The sequence below is a fragment of the Schistocerca cancellata genome, chromosome 9 (genome assembly GCF_023864275.1).
Source record: "Schistocerca cancellata isolate TAMUIC-IGC-003103 chromosome 9, iqSchCanc2.1, whole genome shotgun sequence".
Classification (NCBI taxonomy): domain Eukaryota; kingdom Metazoa; phylum Arthropoda; class Insecta; order Orthoptera; family Acrididae; genus Schistocerca; species Schistocerca cancellata.
The window spans coordinates 230,661,412-230,673,654 of NC_064634.1; positions in this window are offsets into that span (position 1 = coordinate 230,661,412).

The window sequence follows — 12,243 nt, forward strand, 5'->3', positions numbered from 1 at the left end:
GATGCCAGACTCAGATTCATTCGAAGAATCCTAAGGAAATGCAATCCGAAGACAAAGGAAGTAGCTTACAGTTCACTTGTTCGCCCACTGCTTAAATATTGCTCACCAGTGTGAGATCCGTACCAGATAGGGTTGATAGAAGAGACAGAGAAGATCCAAAGGAGAGCAGCGCGCTTCGTTACAGGATCATTTAGTAATCACGAAAGCGTTACGAAGAAGATAGCTAAACTCCAGTGGAAGACTCTGCAGGAGAGACGTTCAGTAGCTCGGTACGGGATTTTGTTGAGGTTTCGAGAACATACTTTCACCGAGGAGTCAAGCAGTGTATTGCTCCCTCCTACATGTATCTCGCGAAGAGACCATGAGGATAAAACCAGAGAGATTAGAGGCATAACGACAATCTTTCTTTCCACGAACAATGCGAGACTGGAATAGAAGGGAGAACCGATAGTGGTACTGAAAGTACCCTCCACCACACACCGTCAGGTGGCTTGCGGAGTATGGATGTAGATGTAGATGTAGCTTCTCTTCACGTCTACTCAGTTGATAGCTACTCGCACTGACGAACAACTTTGCCGTTACACCACTCTCTTACTTATTCTCTTGCTGTACTCAGACACGCACACATTCATAATGTACAGCAGAATACAGTTACTTGAGTAAATAATGTAGTTAGTACTGAGTACTAGAGAGTGAGTATGTTTAAATTTAAACAACATCGCGAAACGTTTACAGCAAGGTTCAGTACTGTCGAGTTAATCGAAACATATAATTTTGCATTTACTAAAATTTCCAAATTGTATCCGTGTGTAACTGAGACTGTCCATCTAATAAACGGTGGAAAGTCACTACTGCAGTGTACACAGTTACATGTACGCCAAGTTTTGGTAACGTGCTTTTACACTAAGTATTTCGAAGTATTAGTTTATTCAACATTTGTTATTTAGTTCAAACTTTAAATAACTATTTCTTCCATGTTATTGTACTCTTAAACTTCAATGACACGTCGAAATTTTAGTTAGGTACTTTATTTTTTGTAGCACATTCAGGTAAATACGTGACAGTTCACAAACGTAACTTTGCTGTCTTCCTACATGGTTGCTGTGGTCACTGACTGTCAAGATGTTGTTGGACCATGAGGATGATAGTATGGCGCCTGCTACAGTTTCATACGTTGTGAATTACTTAAAACATGCAAAACAGCAGTGCCTGTGTTATTAAAAAGTACAGTGCTATGTTTTTTCGGACATGCATGCATCTCAGGAGCAACAGGTACTGCAGCGACTACAGCCGTCAAGAAATGCATGGTGTGTGAGCAACTGCGAATATGAGACAGCATGGGCTGCATGTTGCAGTGGCGCCTTATGCCGAATTTGGACTCAATTACGGATTTCCTACTTTACGCGAGCGGTCACCTTAACGGATTTTCTTTTCTTTATTTTCTTTTTGTCATTGTTCTCGGCAGTTGCTCTGGGCGGTCGTCAAATGACACCACATCAAGTTCAGTGCTGAATACTTCACTCAGGTTTATTACAGTGAGCAGCCGGCTGCTGTGCCCGAGCGGTTCTAAGCGCTTGAGTCCGAAACCGCGCTGCTGCTACGGTCGCAGGTTCTAATCCTGCCGCAGGCATGAATGTGTGTGATGCCCTTGGTTATTTAGGTTTAAGTAGTTCTACGTATACGAGGCCATTAACCCCAGATGTTAAGTCGCATAGTGCTTAGAGCATTTTGAACCATATTTTAACAGTGGGTAGACTCAGGAATGAGGACTGACTGAACACGCTGAGTTACTGTGCCGGCTATCCGCTTCAGGTATTCATGTACAAATCACACCCAGGTCCAAATTCCCATTCAGTCCGAAACCGCGCCGCTGCTACGGTCGCAGATTCGAATCCTGCCTCGGGTATGAATGTGTGTGATGTCCTTAGGTTAGTTAGGTTTAAGTATTTCTAAGTCGAGGGGACTGATGATCTCAGATGTTAAGTCCCATAGTGCTCAGAACAATTTTTTAACCAAATTCCCATTGTCGTCGTCCATGTGACACAACATGCACTCGTACATTACGTAAATATTTACTGAGAGTAGATGATCTCGTATTAGCGAATACATAAGAAATGGCAGTGCCTTTGCTATTAAGAAGTACGATGCTTTGTTCCTTGGAACATGTAAGGATTGATTTTGAGGGATGATGTTTAAGTGGGTGTTTTCTGAGCGTGACAGGGCGGGGTTGATCTATTATTCTGTCATTCTGCGCAACGGATTAATCTGAGATGTACCCTTTACCCTGTGGCTCCTGCAAGATGCAATTTCCACACCCACACTACTACAGAAATCAGGCAGACGCTCCTAACGTTCTAAAGACAAAAGCCTGAAAAACTTTCAGCAATAAATATCTTCTTGAGTAGTCCGCTGTAAGGAAATGACACAAAAATTCAAAAAATTTCTTACGTATCTAGTGGGATACTTGGGTACTGGAGTAGTGCTAGTTAGTGTAAGAAAAACTTTAAACTAACGAAATTTATTATTTATTTTGCAAAAATTCTGAGAAATCACAGTGGCACTTTTAGTTATGAATTGAACAAGGTATATCCTGCTTTTTTCGGAATGTGACATTACCTCTCAAGGATAGGATTCGCTAATAAAATTTCTATACAAAGTTTAAGATGCTTGTTGCCTTGGCAGAATGGCTGAGAGGCACACCTACTCAACTTGAATAATTATCCTTTAGAATGGTGTTAGGTACAGTCGAGGCTGTCGCATGTGAAATGCAGTGAAGTGTACTATTGTGGAGGAAATATGGGGCTCGCAATAGCTGTAGCGCACAATACCGTAAGGTGCGATGACTGCTGTCTGCACCGCTCGCTGCTGACAAACAAGATAACTCTCATTCTATCTGGATTGACCTTCGCCAATCAAACTCTCCCTATGCATTGATGAAGTCAAGAATTCCTATTCGCCCCTAGTCTATTGGCGTGGCACACCGGTTACATAACCAGTCCACTGCGATGCCACTCAAAATTCGTTCGCAGGTGTTTAACTATAACTCTATCTGTTCACACCGCACAACAAGTGTGTCGGCGAACACAGTGAACAACGCTTAATCGCAAGAACTCAATATAGAGTAGCACTACGATTTGCTGTCGACAGAGGTGCTCTCCCAGTGAAGTGCTGAGGAGAGACTTGTTCCTCGGTCTTTCGAGTAAACGTACGAGCGTGCACGCTCTCGTTACATGTTCTCGTTCCAAGAGTGACATCAGAACGGCGCCTCTCCATGCCAGACGTGAAGGGGTATAAATTTCACCTGGAAAATTGTTGAATATACTGTTTCAGTGAGAAATTAACTACACTATGCCACACAAGCAAATAATAACTTTCTCCAAACCCCGAATTGGTCTACCATTACAACGTTATTCCTTCAACTCAAGGCGTCAGAAATATCGTCTGCCAATCAGCATTGTTCTTCCAAAACCGGAGAATGACGTTTCGTTTAAGGCGACCAATCCGGAAACTTGTAGCTTTGGCGTTTGGCATTTGCTGTCTCTCTGTGAAAATCTCTGAAACTGCGTGCTATGTGTAAAGAATGCGTAGGCTGGGCGCTCCCACACAATGTAGTGGAATTTGCTTTTAAGCCGAACTCGGGGTTGTTTCCCCCTTTCCACTCAGGCCCACGCTGTCCGCTACGAGCGGTCACTGGCCGACATGGCCTGGGTCGTCCTCCGAAGGGCCTGGCGTCCCAATGTGCGGCCTCTCCCCCGAACTAAAAGCCTCAGTGACCGTCGTGTCTGGCATGTATGTGTGCACGCCAGCCTCGAGCATTTCAGCCACAGTGCGCTCACTTGTCAATTGCATATCGTTTACATGAATTCATATAACATTTACTTTATCTTATCGAGTTTGGGTTCGAATGAAGCGTCTTGATGTGCGGAACATGATTGTGAGGGCGGAATATGTAAGGACTGAAGGTCAGGACACCACAACGTCTTACAGTTTGAATAACAGCAAAGTGGGAATGTGACAGGTCCACAGTGGTACTGGTACTGGATCATGTGTCGACACATTGCTACCTGAAGCGTCGTCGATTCTAAGGGTGACATCACAGATATACACTCTTTTGCACCCTCATAGAGCAAGGCTGTAGGTATATTTGAGTGAAATTCGAAACTTAAACGTTGTAATGGTAGACAAATTCGGGGTTTGGAGAAAGTTATTATTTGCTTGTGTGGCATAGTGTAGTTAATTTCTCACTGAAACAGTATATTCAACAATTTTCCAGGTGAAATTTAATTTTTGTGGTCCTGGGATGAGTGAGGCTCCTATATCCTCCCACATCGGAATATTACTGTAATTTATAACGCGTTACTAAATTTATTGACAAGCGATACCGTCAGGAAATATTTTATGTTACTGCAAATGTTGCTGATTAAGGCATCTCCAGCATTTCAGAGGAATACATGCCATCTGATAACAGTTTTAGAAATTGTGATTGTTGCTGCTTGTGCTCGTTCGATGTAGCTCTGTAGCAGTGATTGTGCGTGGTGGTTGGTCGACATAGATCAGTTCCATCCACTAGTCTATTCAGGCTAATAATTCTTGTTTCATTATTATTTTACTGTGAAGCGATTAATGTGGCATTATGACGTACGGGACCGTGCTATAATGATTGAAGTTAGCAACAACTTCAATAAAATCTAGTACTATCCGTTATCTACCAGTAACTGTAACCAATTGAAACTTTCATTGTGTGAGCATTAAATTAGCAGAAAAATAAACTATATAATTATATCCTTGAGATGGCGAGGATTGTGGCAGCATCTATTGCTACAGCACACCACCTGGTCGTGTTATGCTGTGATACTTTGTGGAGCAAAATCGAATCAAAGAAACAAATCAACATTGCTTTCATATTGGCTCGTACCTGTTATTCTTCTTTCATTGCTGGTAATGATCCACAGCTCCTGTTACTTGGTTTCTGGTCCATCTCGGAAACACCACGTGTCTTCACCTGTAATGGTTTTTAACAGACCTCATCCTTCGGCCATCCATACTGCTTCAAAAGCACTGAACACATAAAAATGCATTTACAACGACCAACACCCCGATCTAGGCAATTTTCTCGCAAGGATGACGGTGCAACGGTTAACAATTCCACAGCTTTTGTACATAAACTTATCTACTCTGGTTTCTTGAGGTGTTTTATTTCTTTCGATTGTGGTCATGCCTGAGAAGTGCCATAAAACTGTGAATTATTTATAGGTACTGATTACATTTAAACTTGTTTTTACGTAGATTCGTTGCATCTTGAAGAAATACACCTTTCTTCTCTTTCCCTCAGACATGTTTCGCTGATGTTACAGCATCGCTGGTTGGGTTTTTATTTGCTTTCTAATACTGTAACTGCAGCAAAACATGTTTGGGTGAAGAAGATGAAAACAGTTGTGCTTGTCCAAGGAGACGTTTACCCAAAAACGAATTTATTTGTAAGAAAACATAGACTCACGAATGGGCTTCAGACACAAGATTACGTTCTTATTTCACGTGGTTTCCATTATTCCATATTCATTGTAGTTTCTCCACGCTTTGGAAAGTTAATCGGTCCTCGTTACCACGTCATGGATTCTCTATTTCGACGAAACGTTATCGCAACTTTAACATCGTCTCTAGTTGGAGGAAAGTGAATTTTCTACCGTCCTCAAACTTCCCTTCCGCACTGGCCTTCTTCGCAGGTCCACGCTAACGGTATCGCAGACCGCCGAGTTGCGGTCTCGGTCTCATCTCCAGAGTGCAGATCCATCATTGTGGTGACGTCGAGGGTTGCGGTGACAGGCCGATGTCGAAGGAGTGCGCAAGATTGAGCATCCCCAAGGAATTAGGCCGTCAGTGAACGCGGAAACGGATCGTTGTTTACTGTTACTGTTATATCTCAACTTCTATCAGTAATCCCCAGCTAGTAGTGGTCTTTAAGTTACAATCAATGTGATTACGTTATCATTTGAGGGGTTAATGAGTTGCAGATAGTCGTGTTTACTGAATCTGCAATATTACGCTTATGTGAGACCAGAGTGAGTTGGGGCATCTGTTAGCTTGATTTACTGCAAACCATTTAATTCATCTGTATGTATGTCCACCTTGCTGACGGTATGGAGTATTTTCCAAGACAGCTATCATACTTCTTTGTATGGTAGTCTTGTAGCGAATGTATTGGTTTTCCATCGAAGGGTGTCAATTTCTTTCAAGAAGGTGAATGTCAGGTGTATTTTGTGATGAAAAGGAAGTGTCTATGGATGCAAGACAATGTATCTAAGTGGTGCTACAAAATGTACCTCAGGTCTTTAGCCTGAGCTGGGTATACGTAAACGCCGCCAGCAACCGCAACCTCTGGGTTTATTTCAGGCGACTATCGTGCAGCACTCGGTCGAACACTGTGTGTGACGGGGAATGGAATCTTAGTTTAACTTCCTTGGTCGCTATGCATTCTGCAATATAGACCTCAGTATGCAATGTGGAGCAACATTCTCATGATCGGTTGTAATATTCGCTACTCCTCAGAGTTTTTAAATTAGTACCTATAGAACAGTAAGCTCTAGTCGTCAAGAAAACTGCCTTAATACTTCACATGAAAATACTCTTCCTCGTATCGCACTTCGTTTCAGTTGCTGTGTTCACTCAATTCAGTATCGTAACATCGGCGTGGTTGAAGTAAATGTTACTGAGGACAGAAAAGCACTTTCAATGTGGTCAGCTGCCGGTCTCTGGCCCCACTATGCATGGATAATAAAACCCGTACCAGATTTCCCTGACCCTGGCGATAGAACTGGCCAGAAGAGCCTCTACTTTCACTCTTCCTAGCCTCCCACAGATGTTTCTCTAAATTGGTCATGGTGGGTGGATCTGATTAATCGCAACTTGCTGCATGTATACCACTACTCAACGTTAACCTGGGCCGTGGACGGATGACACAACAGTGTTGAAAGGTGACTGTAGGCTTCATGGAAGATGCAAAGTCCCCATACAAATGAATGAGATGAAAACTAATGGCTTTTTATTAATTTTTCTGCTGAGTAATGAATGAAACAAATTATAAGCGGCGATCAAAAAGTTTCCGTTCGAAACCCCCAAACACTCCAGAATCGGCATGCTAACGAGGAAAAATAGACGTTAGCATGGAGGTAACCAGAACACCGACGCACCAGGTTGAAAATACCCATTTGGTAAAACATCGCATCCTGCTCCTTCAAGAAATCCGTAATTGCTTGCTGCACATCCTCGTCTGACATGATTTATCGACTCTTCAAGGTCATTTCCAAGAGACTGAAGGCGAGATATCGGCATGAGAAGAGATCAGACCTGTATGGCGGGAACCCGAATGTCTCCCAATTCAGTCAGCCAGTTGAAGAGTACCTCCAACATCCTCCGGTGTCTTGTGTCGGATCGCCACCAACGTGGAACTTGGCTCAACGTTCCACAACGGTGGTATTCGACAGATATGCTGCCTCATACACATTCTTCATTCGTTCACAGATGGCCAGTGATTTCTCTTCGGCAGCCAAGGACAAAATGGTTCAAGTAACTCTCAGCACTATGGAACTTATTATCTGAGGCCATCAGTCCCCTAGAACTTAGAACTACTTAAGCCTAACTAACCTAAAGACATCACACACATCCATTCCCGACGCAGGATTCGAACCTGCTACCGTAGCGGTCGCACGGTTCCAGAATGAAGCGCCTACAACCGCTCGGCCACAGCGGCCGGTGGCAGCCAAGGAAAGAATAAAAGCACGTTGGACCTGTATGGACGCATGTGGTAACATAATCATACTTCACATTTCCGTATTGACCGTACTCACGTCGGAAAGACACTAATCTCCTGACTACGTGTCGTAGTTTATATACTTGTGTCAGAGTCACGCTACGTTGCATATACACTGCAGTAACGCCCTGGAACTAAAACTTTATTATCGTCTCTTATACTACACAAATGTTACAGATAAATGCAACTACAGCGACAATGGAAGTTAAGTGAAAAGAAACTGGACGAGATAGGAATATTGATTGATGTTATACTCATCATACCCCCCATGAACCATAGACATTGCCGTTGGTGGGGAGGCTTGCGTACCTCAACGATACAGATAGCCGTACCGTAGGTGCAACCACATAGGAGGTGTATCTTCTGAGAGGCCAGACAAACGTGTGGTACCTGAAGAGGGGCAGCAGCCTTTTCAGTAGTTACAGGGGCAACAGTCTAGATGATTGACTGATATGGCCTTGTAACACTAACCAAAACGGCTTTGCTGTGCTGGTACTGCGAACGGCTGAAACCAAGGGGAAACTAAGGCCGTAATTTTTCCCGAAGGCATGCAGCCTTGTTGTATGGCTAAATGATGATGGCGTCCTCTTGGGTAAAATATCCCGGAGGTAAAATAGTCCCCCATTCGGATCTCCGGGCGGGGACTACTCAGGAGGACGTCGTTATCAGGAGAAAGGAAACTGGCTTTCTACCGATCGGAGCGTGGAATGTTAGATCCCTTAATGGGCAGGTAGGTTAAAAAATTTAAAAAGGAAATGGATAGATTAAAGTTGGGTACAGTGGGAATTAGCGAAGTTTGGTGCCAGGAGGAACAAGTTCTTTGGTCAGGTGAATGTAGCTTATGAATACAAAATCAAGTAGGGGTAATGCAGGAGTGGGTTTAATTATGAGTAAAAAATACGAGCTCGGGTAAGCTACTATAAAGAGCATAGTGAACGCATTATTGGGGACAAGATAGACACGAAGCCCAGGCCTACTATAGTAGTAAGTTTCCTTTAATTTACGTCTACAGTCACAATCTTTTCTGTTTAACTGATTACCGGTTTCGGTCTTTAATTACCATCATCAGGTCTGTCTCGTAAAATCAAAGTCCTAATGGCAGCAGTGCATTAGGACTTTGATTTTATGAGACAGATCTGATGTTGGTCATTAAAGACCAAAACCGGTAATCTGTTAAACAGAAACGATTGTGACCATAGACGTAAATTACAGGAAACTTATTACATATACGGGTCACTATGTTTTTTCGCGGCGGTGTCGCAGCTTGTGCTACTATAGTAGTACAAGTTTGTATGCCAATTAGCTCTGCATATGACGAAGAAATTGAAGAAATGTATGATGAGATAAAAGAAATTATTCAGATAGTGAACGGAGACGAAAATTTAATAGTCATGGATGACTGGAATTCGATGGTAGCAAAAGGAAGAGGAGGAAACGTAGTAGGTGAGTATGGATTGGGGGTAAGAAATGAAAGAGGAAGCCGCCTGGTAGAATTTTGCACAGAGCATAACTTAATCATTGCTAACACTTGCTTCAAGAATCATAAAAGAAGATAATGACAGGTTTCAAATAGATTATATAATGGTAAGACAGAGATTTAGGAACCAGGTTTCAAATTGTAAGACGATTCCAGGGGCAGATGTGGACTCTGACCACAATCTATTGGTTATGAACTGTAGGTTAAAACTAAAGAAACTGCAAAAAAGGTGGGAATTTAAGGACATGGGACCTGGATAAACTGACAAAGCCATAGGTTTTACAGAGTTTCAGGGAGGGCATAAAGGAAAAATTGACAGGAACGTGGGAAAGAAATACAGTAGAAGATAAATGGGTAGGTTTGAGGGATGAAGTAGTGATGGCTGCAGAGGATCAAGTAGGTAAAAAGACAAGGGCTAGTAGAAATCCTTGGGTAACAGAAGAAATATTGAATTTAATTGATGAGAGGAGAAAATATAAAAACGCAGTAAATGAAGCAAGTAAAAATTAATACATACGTATCAAAACTGAGATCGACAGGAAGTGCAAAATGGCTTAGCAAGGATGGCTAGTGGACAAATGTAAGGATGCAGAGGCCTATCTCACTAGGGGTAAGATAGATACTGCCTACAGGAAAATTAAAGAGACCTTTGTAGAAAAGAGAACCACTTGCATGAATATCAGGAGCTCAGATGAAGATCCTGTTCTAAGCAAAGAAGGGAAAGCAGAAAGGTGGAAGGATTATATAGAGGGTCTATTCAAGGGCGATTTACTTGAGGGCAATATTATGGAATTGGAAGAGGATGTAGATGAAGATGAAATGAGAGATATGATACTGGATGAAGAGTTTGACAGAGCACTGAAAGACCTGAGTCGAAACGAGGCCCCCGGAGTAGACAACATTCCATTAGAACTACTGACAGCCTTGGGAGAGCCAGTCCTGAGAAAACTCTACCATCTGGTGAGCAAAATGCAAGAGACAGGCGAAATACCCTCAGACATCTAGAAAAATTCCAATCCGAAAGAAAGCAGGTGTTGACAGGTGTGAAAATTACCGAACTAGCAGTTTAATAAGTCACAGCTGCAAAATACTAACGCGAATTCTTTACAGACGAATGGAAAAACTGGTAGAAGCCGAAATCGGGGAAGATCAGTTTGGATTTCGTAGAAATGTTGAAACACGCGTGGCAATGTTGACCCTACGACAATCTTAGAAACTAGATTAAGAGAAGGGAAACCTAAGTCTCAAGCATTTGTAGACTTAGAGAAAGCTTTTGACAATGCTGACTGCAATACTCTGTTTCAAATTCTGAAAGTTGCAGGGGTAAAATACAGCGAGCGAAAGGATATTTCCTATTTGTACCGAAACCAGATGGCAGTTATAAATTCGAGGGACGTGACAGGGAAGCAGTGGTTGGGAAGGGAGTGAGACAGGGTTGTAGCCTCTCCCCGATGTTATTCAATCTGTACATTGAGCAAGCAGTAAAGGAAACAAAAGAAAATTTCTTAGTGGGTATGAAAATCTTGGAGATGAAATAAAAATTTTAAGATTCGCCGATGACGTTGTAATTCTGTCAGAGACAGCAAAGGACTTGGAAGAGCAGTTGAACGGAATGGACAGTGTATTGAAAGGAGCATATAAGATGAACATCAACGGAAGCAAAATAAAGGTAATGGAATGTAGTTGAGTTAACTCGGGTGATGCTGCGGGAATTAGATTAGGAAATAAGACGCTTAAAGTAGTAAATGAGTTTTGCTATTTGGAGAGGAAAATAACTGATGATGGTCGAAGTAGAGAGGATATAAAATGTTTACTGGCAATGGGAAGGAAAGAGTTTCTGAAGAACAGAAATTTGTTAACATCGAGTATAGATTTAAGAGTCAGGAAGGCGTTTCTGAAAGTATTTGTATGGAGTGTACCCATGTATGGAAGTGAAACATGGACGACAAATACTTTGGACAAGAAGAGAATAGAAGCTTTCGAAATCTGGTGCTACAGAAGAATGCTGAAGATTAGATGGGTAAATCACATATCTAATGAGGAGGTATTGAATAGAGTTAGGGAGAAGAGGAGTTTGTGGCGCAACTTGACTAGAAGGAGGGATCGGTTGGTAGGACATGTTCTGAGGCATCAAGGGATCACCAATGTAGTATTGAAGTGTAGCGTGGAGGGTAAAAATGGTGGAGGTAGACCGAGATGTATACACTAAGCAGATTCAGAAGGATGTAGGCTGCAGTACGTACTGGGAGATGAAGAAGCTGGCACAGGATAGAGTAGCATGGACAGCTGCATCAAATCAGTTTCGCCGGCCGCGGTGGTCTCACGGTTCTAGGCGCGCAGTCCGGAACCGTGCGACTGCTACGGTCGCAGGTTCGAATCCTGCCTCGGGCATTGATGTGTGTGATGTCCCTAGGTTAGTTAGGTTTAAGTAGTTCTAAGTTCTAGGGACTGATGACCACAGCTGTTAAGTCCCATAGTGCTCAGAGCCAAATCAGTCTCAGGACTGAAGACCACAACAACAACATACTCATCGTAGTTGTATGTAGTTGAAAACTTCATTTACATTTGATACCATCATGTAACAGATTTCTGTGACATGATACCAAGGAGCCCCAACTTGCTCTGACATCGTTTGGCATTAAATATCCCATTCTGAAACGGAGCAGTGTCAGTAATTTACAACGAAAAATCACTGCTTCATACATATTTCAGATTCCTGTATTAACGAGCAAATATAGTAGCTTATGTAAATGCTATTATATACCATAACTTCAGTTAGTTAACTGTCCTTCTAGGTAGTTCTGGAAGCTACAGGAATCGATACGTTTGGTGCAGAAAATGGCAGACATCTTTACTGTGGTAGTTAGTACTGGTCTAATCCATAAAGCTTGTGCGTTATGAGCCGAATAAGCCCGTAACTGTGGGTGAGTGTCCAATGCTGCAACGGATGCTTCGAGTA